At 39.6% G+C, this 15,484-nt stretch overlaps 1 protein-coding gene and 1 pseudogene across 4 annotated transcripts in view; both read right to left on the bottom strand.

Annotated features, from left to right (window-relative positions):
- Positions 1–15,484, bottom strand: part of FHIT (fragile histidine triad diadenosine triphosphatase) — an 896,014-nt gene that overhangs the window by 764,611 nt on the left and 115,919 nt on the right. The gene's annotated exons all lie outside the window — the stretch shown is intronic.
- On the bottom strand, positions 9,664–13,679 carry LOC141496356 (uncharacterized; annotated as a pseudogene).

Genomic DNA, 15,484 nt, shown 5'->3' with positions numbered 1-15,484 from the left:
ATGACTCGAGTAATAAGTAGAAGAAATAGGTTTTGGGCATGGTGCCTCTCTCTCCAAATCTACCATTCTTCCCCCTTTCCTCTCTCATCCCTGATCTGGGTAGTAGCCCATCATTTCTCATTACTGCTGTAGAGGTCAACACATCTGAATCTTCTTGGATTGGGAGGCTGCAGCAGAGACTTGTAGCAGCCTCCTTGACTTCATAGACCACCACGACTGGGACCTCCCCCTGATGCAATAGCCATGGTGCAAGTCAATTGAGGACCACCCCTTAGCATGCTTTCACTTTCTCTAACATCATCTCCCATTTGACCTGTTCAAATTTCTATCCCCGTTTAGGAGGAGATGGGTTGAGTTTTCAATCATACTCAGTTTCTCAAGAGAAAAAATGTAAAAATGCAGATTATTAACCATCTACATGTTCCATGCAGTGGGAGCTGCCTTAGGGCACTAATAACTTAATTAACAACAACAATAATAATTAGGTAGCATTTTAAGGTTTTCAAAGTGCTTCACATGTCAGTTATAAGCTAGGTACTTTAAACACTTTCATTTTACAGAGAAGAAAACTGAGGCATCAGTAAAAATTAACGGACTGGTTCAAGGTCACATAGTTAATAACTTTTTGAGGGAAGAATCCATGTCTGATTGACACCAGAGCTACCCACTATGCCAGTTAGATCACTTGTCCAGGAACATATGTCAAAGAGTATATATCAGAGACTAGACTTGAACCAAGTCTTCCTGACCCTGAGGCTGATTGTAAATCTACGCCCCTCAGGCTCCTTCAAATGTAAAAAATAAACATTGACACTATTGTCAGGGTGTATTTATAGAAGACATTTTAGAGATCATCTTGTCCAGTGTTCCCATTTTACACATCCCAAATGATCTACTCAAGGTTGCACAGGTAGGAGAGAACAGTCACAGGAGTTGTTCAGTAGGTAGAGCCTTGGTAAAATTAGCAGCTTATATTTCTTCTTTTATTGATGTGGAAGAATATGGCTGTGGAATGTTGCCTATGCCACCAAAGGGGTCAAGTGTCCTAATTTTGCTGAGATTTAAAAATAAAATAAAAATAAACTGAGACATGGGGAAGCTCCATCGGGTGGAATGGGTAGGGAAAAGAACACCCTTTATTAGAGAAGAGACCACCCTCAGATATCGACTCACTTCCGTCAGGGATACAAGGCAATATATTTAGAAATGAATGAATATAAAAACAAAGAGATATTTTTTTAAAAACAATTTAAATAAAGAATGGAAAAATGTGGTAAAGATCGTGACTTTTTTCCTTTTAACACTAAGGCTTAGGAAGAACAAAGGAGGCAGTCATGTCCTGATAAAGGGTGCAGATTCTAGAATACTAGCCTTGGTCTCTCTTCATTAAAATAGATTCTTTCCCTTTCTGCAATAAGATGTTTGTGATGGGTCACGGCATCTCAAAAAACAATGGCTTCTACCTGATATAGCGTATAATTCTGTGACTGGGAGATTTCAGTGACAGGAAAAAATTAACATGTCACCGAAGTGAATGATCATCCACTTTAATTTCTACCACCTACCAGCATCACTATGTCACCCATACACTTTCTGTATTTGAAGGTTAAAGGGAAAAGAGAAGTTAGCAATGAGAGCTAAAGAAGGATGCTCAAAGAATTCACAGGCACATATCTTTAAGCAGGCTGCCTTCTGGCTCGTCTCCAGGCGAGATGCTGCATGTATTTGCCTTATTACTACCCAGTTTTCTCTTCCTAGATCCTTCACAGTCCCCTCGCACCTTTTTTTTTCCCTCTTGGTATTTACAGGATCAATATTATCTCTTTCAAATCTTAACTGACAGCAAATCTGAAAGGAGCTCTATAAAGTTTTTTTTTTTTCAAAAAGGTCACAAACTCAACTTTTTACCAATGGTTTATTTTCAGTGTGAAAAGTTTTCTCCTTTACAGCCATTTGGGTTGATGGTAGAATGGGGATGGAAAAGAGCATCCTCCATTAGAGAAGAGACCATCCTCACTCTGATAGCAACCCGCTTCAGTCAGGGGGTACAGTGCAAGGGTCTTTCCTCACCCAGTACCCCCCCCCCTTTGCGACCCTTCTGCAAAACAATATCGTCACACTTCTCTGCAGCTTAAAAATAGTCTTTGATATATCCATTAGCTCGTCTAGGCTTCAGGTTTTAAGAGATTCAGCAAAGGAAAACTGCCTTTTAAAACCATCTCCCCTTTAATGCTTTGACAGAGCTAAACTTGTGTTACTTTAGATAAATACCTACTTTGTACAAGGAGATGCTGAAAGGAATGATAATTTATCTTCAATTTACCATAGCAATTTTCCTGTTAATTATTTCTAAAACATGGCTGCATTATATTGTTCTGGACTGTTAACTGAAAGGGCTCTCTTAACTTTCTATTTTTTTTCCATTCAGTTTTCATCTTTTGGGGTGTCATTCTGAAAGAATCCATTATCTCCCTAGATTTTTTTTCTTACAATTCCTCATCTGTGCATTTCAAATTTTCTTTTGCAGTTTATTTGACACTCCCTACAAATGCATGAATCTATTTTTTTTTTCAAATATACAATGGTATTCTTGGCCTGTGGGTATCCAAGGAGAGCAAGGAAGAAAGAATTTACACAGTACACAGTTTAAAAGTAATGTCTGTCCTTAATCAATGGTACTGCTGGGAGGGGAAAAGAAAAGGAATGAATCAAAATATCATCACTTCTCAGGCACTATCCAGCAAAGCATGGGCAAGAAACAAAAATTTCACTTTGGCATGTTTTCTTCTGTGATTTCTTTTGAAATGTAGACTTCCTAAAGGTCGGAGTGACTTCCCCAAGACCCCCCCCCCCCCCAGGATCAATCTGCAAAGTACAAATAAAATTCTATCCCTTTTCAAAGCATCCTTAATTCTTAATGCTAATGGAGCTACATAAATTTCTAGGGCTCTTCCACCTATAACAAATGACTCTAAATTATCCCAGAGTTTTTTTTTTCTTTAATGAAAGTACTCAGCTATTTCAGTAAAGGGGTTCTTCTCCAATACCCCAGATGTAGTCTCTCTGGAAGTGTAATGAAACCCAAGTTGGAATCACTAATTTGTTTTATAAAAAGCAATGCAAATACTTAATAAAATAGCAAAGTAAACAACTCATTTACATGGGTAAGGATGCATGAAGACTGAAGCTTTAAAACTAGAGAGGGGAGGAGGGCAGGAAAAATATTCTTGGGGTGGTATTTCATCTTCATGATAAATGAACATTCCGAGGAAGCTTTGGGGGCTACCTTCTTCACTGTCATCTGGTCCTCCAATAAAGGTTTGGTCTTTCTACTTAATGTACGGACTACCTCTTTTTGTGTTTTGCTTTAAAAAAAATCAGTGGAGCCTCCTTTCCCCCTCTTCTCAGAATCCTTTGATATGGGAGGTCGTGTGGTGTCAGATGGCTCTTGCTAGCAGGCTGGGAATAATTTCTTGGTCTGTGAGTTTCATAAATGGTGTAAGGCTTTAAACACGCATCTACTTTACTGAAAGTCGGACTGTGAATAGAACTGTGCAGATTAGGCACAGGAAGCAAAGAGATACATATTCACTTTCATTTCCTTTACTTTGCATCTGCCTAAGTGATGCAAATTGTAGGCTTTGGACTGGAGATCACCCTCCTGCCCACAAAAGCAATACTTTTTGAATGTAATCTTTTTTTAATTTGTTATTTCCTTTTAATTCTGTTATATTTTACGAATTTAAAAATATTGTTCTGATAAGGGGTCTGTAGGCTTTATCAGATGGACAAAGAATTTTAAATAATTGAATGAATGAATGCATTTACTCCAACTTCAAGTGTATGAATTTTTTTTAAAAAATCATTTTAAGGTAGCAAACATCATAGTAGATGATAAAGATATAACTACAAAAGGGATACCAGTCTTTGTCCTTGAGGAGTTTATATTTTAAAGGGCAGAGATAACACAGATAAAGGAGTGGTGAACCAGAAGACAATTCATTTAATTATGGTTAAAATTCTAGAAGGAAGGTAGGTAATCTTGGTTCTGCAAGGCAGCTGATGAAAAGAGGATCCAGGAATAAAGTAAAGCATGTTTAGGGCACAGTTATAACCCGAGCCTTCTATAGCTCAAGAAACATCACTTTCTTGCAAACTCAGTAAAAAGTAAAAAAAGAATGAGGGGACTAAAGGTTCTAAAATTCCACCACTAAGGTAGCTGAGGTTTTTTTCTTTTTTTCTTTTGGTTTTTGCAAGGCAAAGGGGTTAAGTGACTTGCCCAAGGTCACACAGCTAGGTAATTATTAAGTGTCTGAGGTCGGGTTTGAACTCAGGTACTCCTGACTCCAGGGCCGGTGCTCTATCCACTGCACCACACTAGCTGCCCCAGTAGCTGAATTTCTTAATCAATAACTACCATCAAGAAATCACATGGATAGGAAAGTGAACTGGATTGGCCTCACTACCTGCCTAACTGCTTCAGCACAGAAACTATTTTGACACATCTGTCTAACTAACCATCTATCATCTATTCATTCATTTCTCTACCTAATCATATGTCCATCTGTTCATCCATCTCTCTGTCAGGATATGCATAATATACAGCAGCTATATTGAATGAATTTATTCAATGTAAAGATCCCTACAGGATTCACATATATCATTGTTATAAAACAAATTATTACCTGTAAAAATTACTATTATTAGAAGTTTGGGATCCAGGTCACATATGTCCAGTGTCTAACTTTAAGATTGAGCCAAGTCCACTAGAATGATGTTCTCTTCTCCCCACTCCCCCAACAGTTTAATTCAAACATTTAGTACTAACAGCAACTTCTCTGTTCAGATCTCTCCTTCGGGCTCCCTTCCCTCGAGTACCTTTATTCCCCTCTGTCATTTTGGACTGTTTTTCATCCTAGTCACTCTTAAAGGTCAGATGTTTTCAAAAGCCATATGCTTTTTCACAAAGCCTCATTTTCCTCACCATAGCTCAAGAGTCTGATTCACCTTTGTGATTAAGAAACATTTCCTACATTCAGGATCAGAAAAAAGCTCTGGAGGTCACAGAAAAGGTTGACTGCTCCATCCTGGGCTTCAAAAACCTTTACAATCCCAGGCAGCGCAGAAAGCTTACAGGCAGATGACAGACAGCTATAAGCCACAGACCTACATTAGATAAGAAAACAGACAAAACTATTATCAGTTAAAATTAAATCTCTGATGAAAGTTTCAAAAATGAAATGGACCCTAGATGCCATCAAGTCCAAATCCCTCATTTTATAGATGAGAACTTTCTGAGATAACAGCTAGTAAGTGTTTGAACCCTGGTCATCCAGACTCCATATCTAGCCTTCCATCCATCCTCTCCCAATGGATAGAATTGGGTTCTTTCACACAGTGCAGTGGACAAGACTTAAGTAAGACTTGAACCCTGGTCTTCCAGACTCCATATCTGACATTCTGTCCTCTCTCAGTGGATAGAATTGGGTTCTTTCACACAGTACAGTGGACAAGACTTAAGTAAGACTTGAACCCAGGTCTTCCAGACTCCATATCTGACATTCTGTCCTCTCTCAGTGGATAGAATTGGGCTCTTTCACACAGTACAATGGATAAGACTGAAGCGAGACTCAAACCAGGTCTTCCAGACTCCATATCTGGTGTTCTATCCTCTACCAATGGATAGAACTAGGTTCTTTCACACACAGTTCAATGGACAAGGTTTAATGTCTGATTCATGTTTGGTAATGTACCCCAAGTGGACTGTATGGTGAAGAGAGTGACAGAGAGGTACAATGGAAAGTTCTGAATCTGGGAGGAAGAACCTATGTTTCAGTACTAGCTCTGTCTCTTTTTACCTGTCTGACACAGAGCAAATCTGGACCTTTCTCACCTCTCCCTTTACACTATAGTTCTGTCCAGCTACCATGAGGGTAGTCAACCAATGAAACAAAGACAGGCAAAGGAGGATGGAGAAAGCCAGCTGGGGTTCTCTTTATAAATGCCTCCTTAGCTAATGGAGGAGTTTCTCATTTACCCTGTGTCAAGCCAACTGGAACCAGTTACAAAAATGTCCCCTGGCATTTTACTCTGCTTCCCTTACGGGCTATCCCAACATTTAGGAGGTGAACTCTCCAGTAAGCTCTACCTGGAGGGGTTGCATCAGTTGAATAAGCCAGACCTTCATCACACTAACCACTCAGGGCTGTCTTCATCAAAAACTCTTTCTAGAAACTTCTGATGTATCATGTACCAGAGCTTTAAATAGATCTTATGGCAAATTTCTTAGCACAGATCTTTTAAGATGCACACTGTTCAGTGGCAGGTATTCGGACTCTGAAAAAAAAGCAATTAAAATGATAAAGCAGTTCCCCGAGCAAGCTGCCTTCAATATGAAAAAGGTCTACCCCCCTCCCAGCTGGGCAACTGTTGGACAGCTATGAGTGGGCCACATTTCCAACACCGATGACACCTTCCCAGGAAGACTCCTTCACAAAGTGGGCAGCAATTTGGAGGAACAAGTCCAAGTCTATTTTTTTTTTTACTTCTTTTTCCTTCCCAGCCCTGGGATTTCTGTGTTAAAAGAATGCAAAGATAAAGAAGCAAAGGAGATGTTCCCCAAATGAGAACTCTTTAGATTAGAGTCATTAAGTGAAGCCTTTACATTTTTCTAGCCCATCTTCTTGTCCTGATTTAGAACACAGGAAAAATGACTACAACTGCGGGCCAAGGAAAATCAGAAAACATCTAATTAATCAAAAACTTTAATTTGTTATCTAACTGAACAGATGCTACTTTAGTATAATTTTGTGTATATTTTTAATTTATTTATCTCCACTCTTGTAGAATGTAAGCTCTTTGAAGGCAGAGATTAATTTATTTTGTTTTTATTCAACTAGTATCTAACAGAGAGCCAAACATATAATAAGCTTCATAAATAGGTTTTGAACTGAATCCAGGGCACAGTTGAGTATTATGGAGGGCAAGATTAATTTTTCAAATTCTAAGGGTTTTTTTTTCAGCTTATGAAGCTTATAAGTTTTAAAACTTTGCAGGAAATTTTTTTTTCTTTAAAGGGATGCTTATGGAATACAAGAGGTCATCTTAGAGCAGAATGGAAGGGTTTTCCATTCATCTCCCTCCAGGTTGACTTTAATGGAATCATTTAGTCTTTTCTGACTAGCAAATTCACTCTTGAGACCCAAAGTACATTTAGTTCTGTTGTGAATAAAGTTAGAAAATGACTAAAGGACAACAAATGTTTGAAAATAGTTTAAAAGCTTGGGTATACAGTAAGACTTTAATAAAGTGCCTGCTGCTTGGTGGACTATTGGGAGTCAGCTCTGTTAATCATAGCTCATATTTTAATAAAAAGGCTTACATAGAATCTCTCATTGGAGTTTTGCAATGCCTCTTCAATTCAAATCTTTCCTCTGATATTTAACTGTGTGACCCTGGGCAAGTCACTTAACCTTCAATCCGACTATTTTCTCACCTATAAAATGGAGATAATTATGATGTCTACCTCACAGAGTTCACAAGAATCAATTGAGATAATATGTGAAGGACTCAGTAAATGGTAAACATTAAAAGTGCTCTATAAATGTTGACTTGATGATGGTGATGATGATGATGATGATGATGATGATGATGATGATGATGATGATGATGAATGAGGCTGAAATGCTAGACACCAGGAAAACAAAGACAAAAGTTAAACAGTTCCTACTTCAAAAGGCAACCTGGGTTTTGAATGAGTAGACAAGAAAGACAGTAAATAATAAAGCATTAGGACTAGGGCAAACTTGAGAGTTGAGATAATCATATAATGCCCAACTCCCTTTGATCTGTTTTCAACAAGTTAACAAAATGATAATCAGAGACAAACATCCTGGACCCATGGCTGAATTGATTAGTCCATTTAAACAGCCCCCAAGCTCTAAATGGGACAATTCTAAGTATTTCAGAGGAAGTTCCAAGCTGCCTTTGCTCCTGGTTCCCTTCCCTTGAGCAGGTGCTAGTGTCACTTGGGTACTGAGTGCGTAGGTTTAGGATGGATGAACAGATGGGCTTCTTCTGGGCAATCATCACTGTTTTTTTTATAAGATCCCAACCCTAAACCCTGCCACCTTGTACTAGGTACAGAAGATACTTGGCCTCCTAGAGTATTCAGCCAACAACTGGGCAAAGGTATAATTCCCTTGAGTTGACCTTCCAAGTTTTCAACTTACTGAGTCATTCTAGGGCTCATGGCATTACTTTTGGAGAATTGGGGCAAATTGGTACTTAGGATTTTCTATATGCTTCTCGTCATCAAAGATGGCATCATGATTCAGTTTGGTGGATAAAACTTTGGACTTAGAGTCAGGAAGACTCCTTGGACACATCCTGGCTATCATTTTACTTCTGTGGATCTCAGTTTCTTAATCTGTAAAAACTAGAAGCTGGACTAGTCATCCCCTAAGTTCCATTTCAGCTATAAACCAATGATTTTAGGATCTTTGTTCCAGAGATGAAGTGTTGGGCTTAGAGTCAGAAAGACTGAGCTCAAATACAGCTTCAGATACTTACTTGTCTTTTGACCCTGGACAAGTCACTTAAACACTGCTTGCTTCAGTTTTCTTAACCTCATTGGTTTGTTATAAGGATCAAATGAGATAATATTGATAAAATATCTAGTCATCACTGGCATGCAGTGGGGTTTCTTTAACTACTTTTCCTTTACCCCTACTAGAGCAGCTGGTGGTACATGGAGAAAATTCTGAATTTGGAGACCTTGGAGACCAAAAGACCTGAATTCAAATTCAGCTTCAGATACTTACTAGCTATGTGGCCCTGGGCAAGTCATTTAATCCCTGTCTACTTAAGCTTCTCCACCTATAAAATGGGGACAATGGTAGAACCTGCCTCCCAGGGTTGTGAGAAGATAAGATCCTATTGGTAAAGAGTTTTGCAAACCCTTGCAGCATTATAACTGGTAAATAAAGAAAACTTTTAGAATTTATGAGGGATTATAAGAATCCAAAAGAACCCAACAAGTATCAGCAGGAGACCATGTCCTAACACCTTTGGACCGAGCACCAATATTCTGTCCACACCTCTGGCAGAAGCATCATCCTTCACCACTGTTTCTCTCTCATCATGCCTCTCCTCAGAAACTTCCAGCGCTCATTTTCTTCTTTTACACCATCTGCTGGGCTTCTGAGGCCTGCTATCCCTCTCATCTATGTCTCTCGCACTACTCTCCCATAGGCATCCTCTGAGATAGCCCAAAGAGCTCACTCTCTGTCCTACAGACACCCCAGGCTTAATGCAACATCCATGCCCTTAGGTTTCATTTGACTGGAACTCCCTTCTACCCATTATAATTCTGCATTACATTTGTCATTAGAATTCTTACATAATTATCATTAGAATTCTTATGTAATTCTGCAAAGACCAAGTTCAAGGGCTGCTGCTTCCACAGCCCCCTCACAGTCCTCCAGTCCCTTGTTCTAGGTCTCCCTCATCTCCCCATCCTTTGAACTTCTAGGTGACTTGCAAGCCATAACTTCCAATGGGCCATTGATGACTTGAAGAAAAGAAGCCTTGTTTTAGGTCCTAGTTTTCTCTCTTAACTTGGTCTGGAAGCTTCTAGAGAACAAGGTAATGTCTTGACCCCCCCCCCCCGCAAATATCTCTGTCTCTGTCTCTGTCTCTGTCTCTATCTCTGTCTCTGTCTCTATCTCTGTCTCTCTATCCATATCCATATCCATATCCATATCCATATCCATATCCATATCCATATCCATATCCATACCCATACCCATATCCATATCTATATCTATCTATACATACACATAGATATAATATATCTATATCTATCTATATACACAGGGCTCAGCACAAAGAGCTCAATAAATGCATTTTAGTTAATTAACAAACTAGCTATTAATTAGATCTTGGTCTCATATTGATTCTAACTCATTAACATCTCTCAAATTCATCCTGTTCTCTCCAATCTTTCCTAGGAAGGAATAATCCTTTCACTTAAGCAATATAAAGTCTCACAGAGAGAGATGAGAAAACATCTACAAAACAGCAATGTTAGAAATAAGGGTAAAGCCAACTCCTTGGGTAACTGATCTCTTGAGATTTTAGTCAATGAGCATTCTCCAGCCACCACATCTGGAACATCTGCCACCTCATCACCTGTCACCTGGACTACTTCAATAGCCTCTCTATTGGTGTCTATAGAGGCAGCCTTCTAAGCCATCCTCCACAGAGATGATAAAATAGAGGCTGGATCACATCATTCTCTCACTTCAAAGGCTTCTGTGGCTTCCGGTTTCTCCCAAGATAACATAAAACTCCCCTGTCCTTTGAAGCTCTTTACAATCAGGTTTTAACCTATTGCACAAGATTGATTTCACATTATCTGCCTTCAAATACTTTTTGTGGCAGAGAAATGGGTGATATTATTTTGTTTAAATTTATTATTCCAATTACATGCAAAGAGAGTTTTCAACATTCATTTGTAGTAAGATTTTGAGTTCCGCATTTTTCTCCCTCCCTCCTTTTCTCCCCCCGCCTTGACAGCAGTAATCTTATATAGGTTATACATGTTCAACATGAAATGGGTGAGCTTGATGCTCATGATCCCTGTTTCTCCATCTCTCCTGTGCATGAAGCTCTCTTTAGGTCAGCTGCCTCTTTCAAGGTGCATTCCTAAGCCCACTAGTTGCTCTTACTCCATCTATTCCCCCCCCCAAATCTTGATTGGTTGATAGATATACATGCCTTCATACATGGAGGCATGGCTACATGCAAAAAGATGTCTGTGCATATATTTCTATATTATCTTTAGCAGCAATGTGGTATGAGAGATAAATATTGTATCACTGGAAAAATCATAGCACCTCTCTCAAAGACAATAAACTGTGTAGTAGATATGAAGCTGCAGTTACAGAAGGACTTTCAAACAGTATTTGTTATGTTTACCAAGGAAATATGAGGTCATGTTAAAATCAAACAAAACAAAACAAAATAGTATCTTTGTGCATAGGTCATTAATTCTTGCAACCATTTTTTGTGTCCCCTAGAAAAGGGTCTGGCAACATTATAGAGGTACTTCATTAAAAAAAAACCCAACTAATATATATGTATATATGTATATATGTATATATACATATATAGATGATAGATAGATAGATAGATAGATAGATAGATAGATAGATAGATAGATATTCAAACTGAATTGAGTGATAATAATGGTGTAATATCCCCTTGGACCTAACCCACACTGCCTCTGGCAGGTCACATTCTAAGAAAATTGGTTGTTCCCAATCCCAGCACTCTAGTTCTTTTCCTAAATATTAACTCCTAAGTCCCCACCAGTGTGCTTCTCTTTCATAATCAGCTGATAGACACAGACCTCCAATATCAGACGTATTTTCCCATAATAAGGGAAGGGTAGTGAAGAACACATGAACAAGGCAACTCACCCTACAGAACTGTAATGCTTTAATGTCCTTCTTCTCTCCTGGGGGTTCTCAAGAAGTTTACTACATCTCCTTCCATGGTAAACTAGTTCTGTTGGTTGTCTCTGCTATACTTGCAGCTCATCGGGGCTTCTTCCTCCTGGGGTGAGGTGTGGCTCCCCACTGGCTCTGCTGCTACTAGACTTGAGTGGGCAGTCAGTGAATACCAATCCATATTGATTTTGACTCCTGGTTTCCACTCAGGGTGGGGCATCTCTGGTGGATAAGTTGATTCACTGGTCTCTTGGACTTGCTTTTTCACCAGTGGCAACATCAGCCAGTTGTTGGGCTCCTAGGTGGTACTGTTCTCTTATTAGGTGGAGCAACACAAATCATCAAAAGCTTCTTGAGGGTGAAGACTATCTTCTGTCTCTTTTTGTATCTTCACCAATGAACAAAGTGCTAACACATAGTAGCTGCTTAAAATTTTTTTTTGACATTTACCAAATTTTATTTTATGAGAAAGGGAAATTATCTGATGTTTAATAAGCTCTGTGGTATGAGAAAATGCATTCTCATACCAATTACATTCATAAGAATTCCCTCCAGTATGAATCCTTATTCCTGAATAAGGCATGAACTATGGAAAACTTTGCCAAGTCCTTTAAATCAATAAGTTTTCTCTCCACTATGAGCTCTCTGATGTCGACTAAGTCCTATGCTCCAACGAAAGGCCTTCCCACACTCACTACATTCATAAGGTTTCTCTCCAGTATGAATTCTCTGATGTCAAATAAAGTGAGAATTCCTGTGGAAGGCTTTCCCACATTCATAACATTCATATGGTTTCTCCCCTGTATGAGTTTTACAATGTCGAGTAAGATGTGAGCTATAGCGGAAGGTCTTCCCACACTGATTGCATTTGTAAGGTTTCTCTCCAGTATGAATTTTGTGATGCTGAGAAAGGTATGTAATCTGGCGAAAGGCCTTCCCACATTCTTTGCATTTATAAGGCTTCTCTCCAGTATGAATTTTATGATGGTGACTAAGTTCTGCCCTCTGACAAAAGGCCTTCCTGCAATCATTACATTCATGAGGTTTTTCTCCAGTATGAGTTATTTGGTGTTCAGTTAATTCAGTATTCCGGAGGAAAGTCTTTCCACATTCATGACATTCATAAGGTTTCTCTCCAGAATGAATTTTCTGATGTTGAGTAAGGCCTGAGTTTAGGCAGAAGGCCTTCCCACATTCACTGCACTTATAAGGTTTTTCTCCAGTATGAATTCTATGATGTTGAATAAGGCCTGAGCTCTGACGGAAGGCCTTCCCACATTCATTACATTTATAAGGTTTTTCTCCTGTATGAATTCTATGATGCTGAATAAGTCCTGTACTCTGACGGAAAGTCTTGCCACATTCATTACATTCATAAGTTTTCTCTCCAATATGTATTTCACGTTTTTTGATAAGTTCTAAATTATAATTGAAGGATTTTCCACATTTATCATACACAGGAAAGATCTTCTTTGAACATATATTATTAAATTTTCTTAGCTCTGAATACAGTCTAAAGCTTTTCTGCATGTCATACTCACGGAGACTTTTTTCAATCAATGCTCTCTGATGTGGAAAAAGGACTGGTTCTACAGTAAAGCGTCTCCCATATTTATTACATACATTTCCTCTTCCTTGATTGGGAATTTTCATTTGGATGACTTTTACTTGTTCAGAATGTCTCTCCTCTTGGCTCAGCCGTCTCTTGAATCTAGCATCATATTCCCAGGAATCTCTCAATTTAGAGACATAGAGACCATCCTGTGTGAGTGGATGGGACAGTTCTTTGACTTCAAGCCCAGTGTCCCAATCTTCCTGTGAAGCCTAAATCTGCCCTCACTTAATAAGAGTGTCACTCTGGGCAGGTCACTTCACCATGTTTGCCTAAGTTCCTCATCTGTATAATGATGTGTATAGCTGCCTCCAGGGACCCCACTGTCTGGCCACCAAGGGGCTCCGCTTTGCTCCAGCTGACAGAGCACATCCAGTTTGGAAACTGCAAGGCCCAGGCGCGGCAGGTTGCGGGAGTTCTCCAGCATCACCTCCCGGTACAGCTCCTTCTGGGCGGGGCCCAGATGCCCCCACTCCTCCCAGGTGAAGTCCACGGCCACGTCCTTGAAGGTCACGGAATCCCACCCAAGAGGCCCGTGCTTGCCGGGCAGCCATCCTTCCCAGGGACCGGGGGCGGGGAGGCGCCTCTGATTGGCTGCCGCCGCTCCCTGACTGCCCAATGGGCGCAGCCGCTCGCGGGGCGGGGGGGGCGGCCGCCGCCGAGGGGGCCGAGAGCGGGAGAACGCAAAATTGTTTTTTTAACAAATGAATAAATGAAATCTTTCTCAGCCAAAGCAATGTCCCATCACTTAGGATCTTTGGAGGCATCTTCTCACTGACCCTCTCAGAACATGAGCTCTGAGACAAAACTGGCATCTATCATCAAATTCCTCCTTGCTCAAAAGGAACTCCCTTTCCATAAGCCATTCTATTTTCCTAAGGAAATAAGCTTCAGATCAGTCATTTTCACCTCCCATACACCTTTCAAAATCTAATTTTGATGAGTGACTAGTATTAATGCAGTCTATGCCACAGAAGCTTCCATTGTCTTTCTGATTTCTTCATATGACATCAAAGTATTCCAATCTCCCACCATTCAGAGAAGAGGGATGTCCATTTTGAATCCAAAGCCTTTTGTCATTAACCTTTCAAACTCTGTCTTTTATCCTCTGAAGACATAAAGCTTTTGCTGAAGTCTCAATGATGCACCCACTCACCCACACAATAACAATAATGATAGTATCTAGCATTTTTTAATAATTTTAAAGATTGAAAAGCTTCCTGTACAAACTATATCATAACAACCTTGAGAAGACCGGGTTCATTATATCTTTTGGGGAAATGAGGCAAAGAGAAGTTCAGTGATTTCCTGGGCCACACAGCTGAGGTATAACTTGAACACAGACCTTCCAGGTTTGAAGTCTAGTACTCCATCATACTACCCAGTCAGTGCTTAAGAGCACAGGATGGCCATCTTTTAGAAATCTGAAGAAATTTAAAATAACCAGGCAAAAATCTTCAAGTCATTCCCTTGAATCCAAAAATATTTCACATAGACCACCCCAGGTGGGGATATCTATGGTGACCTGAAAGATCCCCATGAAACAATTGCAAAAACCTTGCTAAAATGAACATTCTAATGCTCAGTAATTTTCTTTGGGATTTACATTTGACCTTAAAATATACCATTTGGAATTGAACTGTTTCTTAGATCTCTGAAAAGAATGTTTTGACAAAAGCTTTCATTTCGATAGTGTACACTTTGTAGAACATTCCTTTGGAATATGGAGCCTTTGACTACAAGCCAAAGTCAAGCCCAAGAGATGACTTTCTTCTGCAAAAATCACCTCCTGCCTCCACCTCTGGCCTCTTCAACATAACAGGCTTCCACCCATTTGATCTTCTCATATGTTCCCACCACCCTGAAAAGTCAGAGGACAGGCAGGACGCAGGTATCACCACAACTTAACAGAGAAGGTTCTAAAGTCACAGAGAAGTTAAATAATTCACCCAAGGTCTTGCAGCTAGTGACTTTGCTCTATGAGAATATTTCATTTCTAGGTCATTTGATTAGACCTCAGAGTATCTGGCATAGTTATTGCAAGAATTCCCTGAATTTATAAATATCAAAATGTCATTTCTAAGGAAGTTGTTTGAACCTCAATATATCCTCCTCCAAATATCCTTTCTTGATTGGTAATAGGAGATCCAATTGGATTTTAGTTTGGAGACTGGGCAGGGTTTTCAAAGATCCCCAAATACTTCTAACCCATCCCTGCCCCACCACCAAACAAAACATTCCTTAGCACCAACAATGTCCCCATAAGCTTATATATGGCAACACAGGAAGGAAATTCTGGAGGAATTGCAATTAGAAAAAGTCAACAACCATTTATTTAGTATTTGTAATATTCCAAACA

The sequence above is a fragment of the Macrotis lagotis genome, chromosome 8 (assembly GCF_037893015.1).
Source record: "Macrotis lagotis isolate mMagLag1 chromosome 8, bilby.v1.9.chrom.fasta, whole genome shotgun sequence".
Taxonomy (NCBI): domain Eukaryota; kingdom Metazoa; phylum Chordata; class Mammalia; order Peramelemorphia; family Peramelidae; genus Macrotis; species Macrotis lagotis.
Note: the sequence above shows the minus strand (reverse complement) of the source record. Positions and strands in the feature narration are given on the sequence as shown.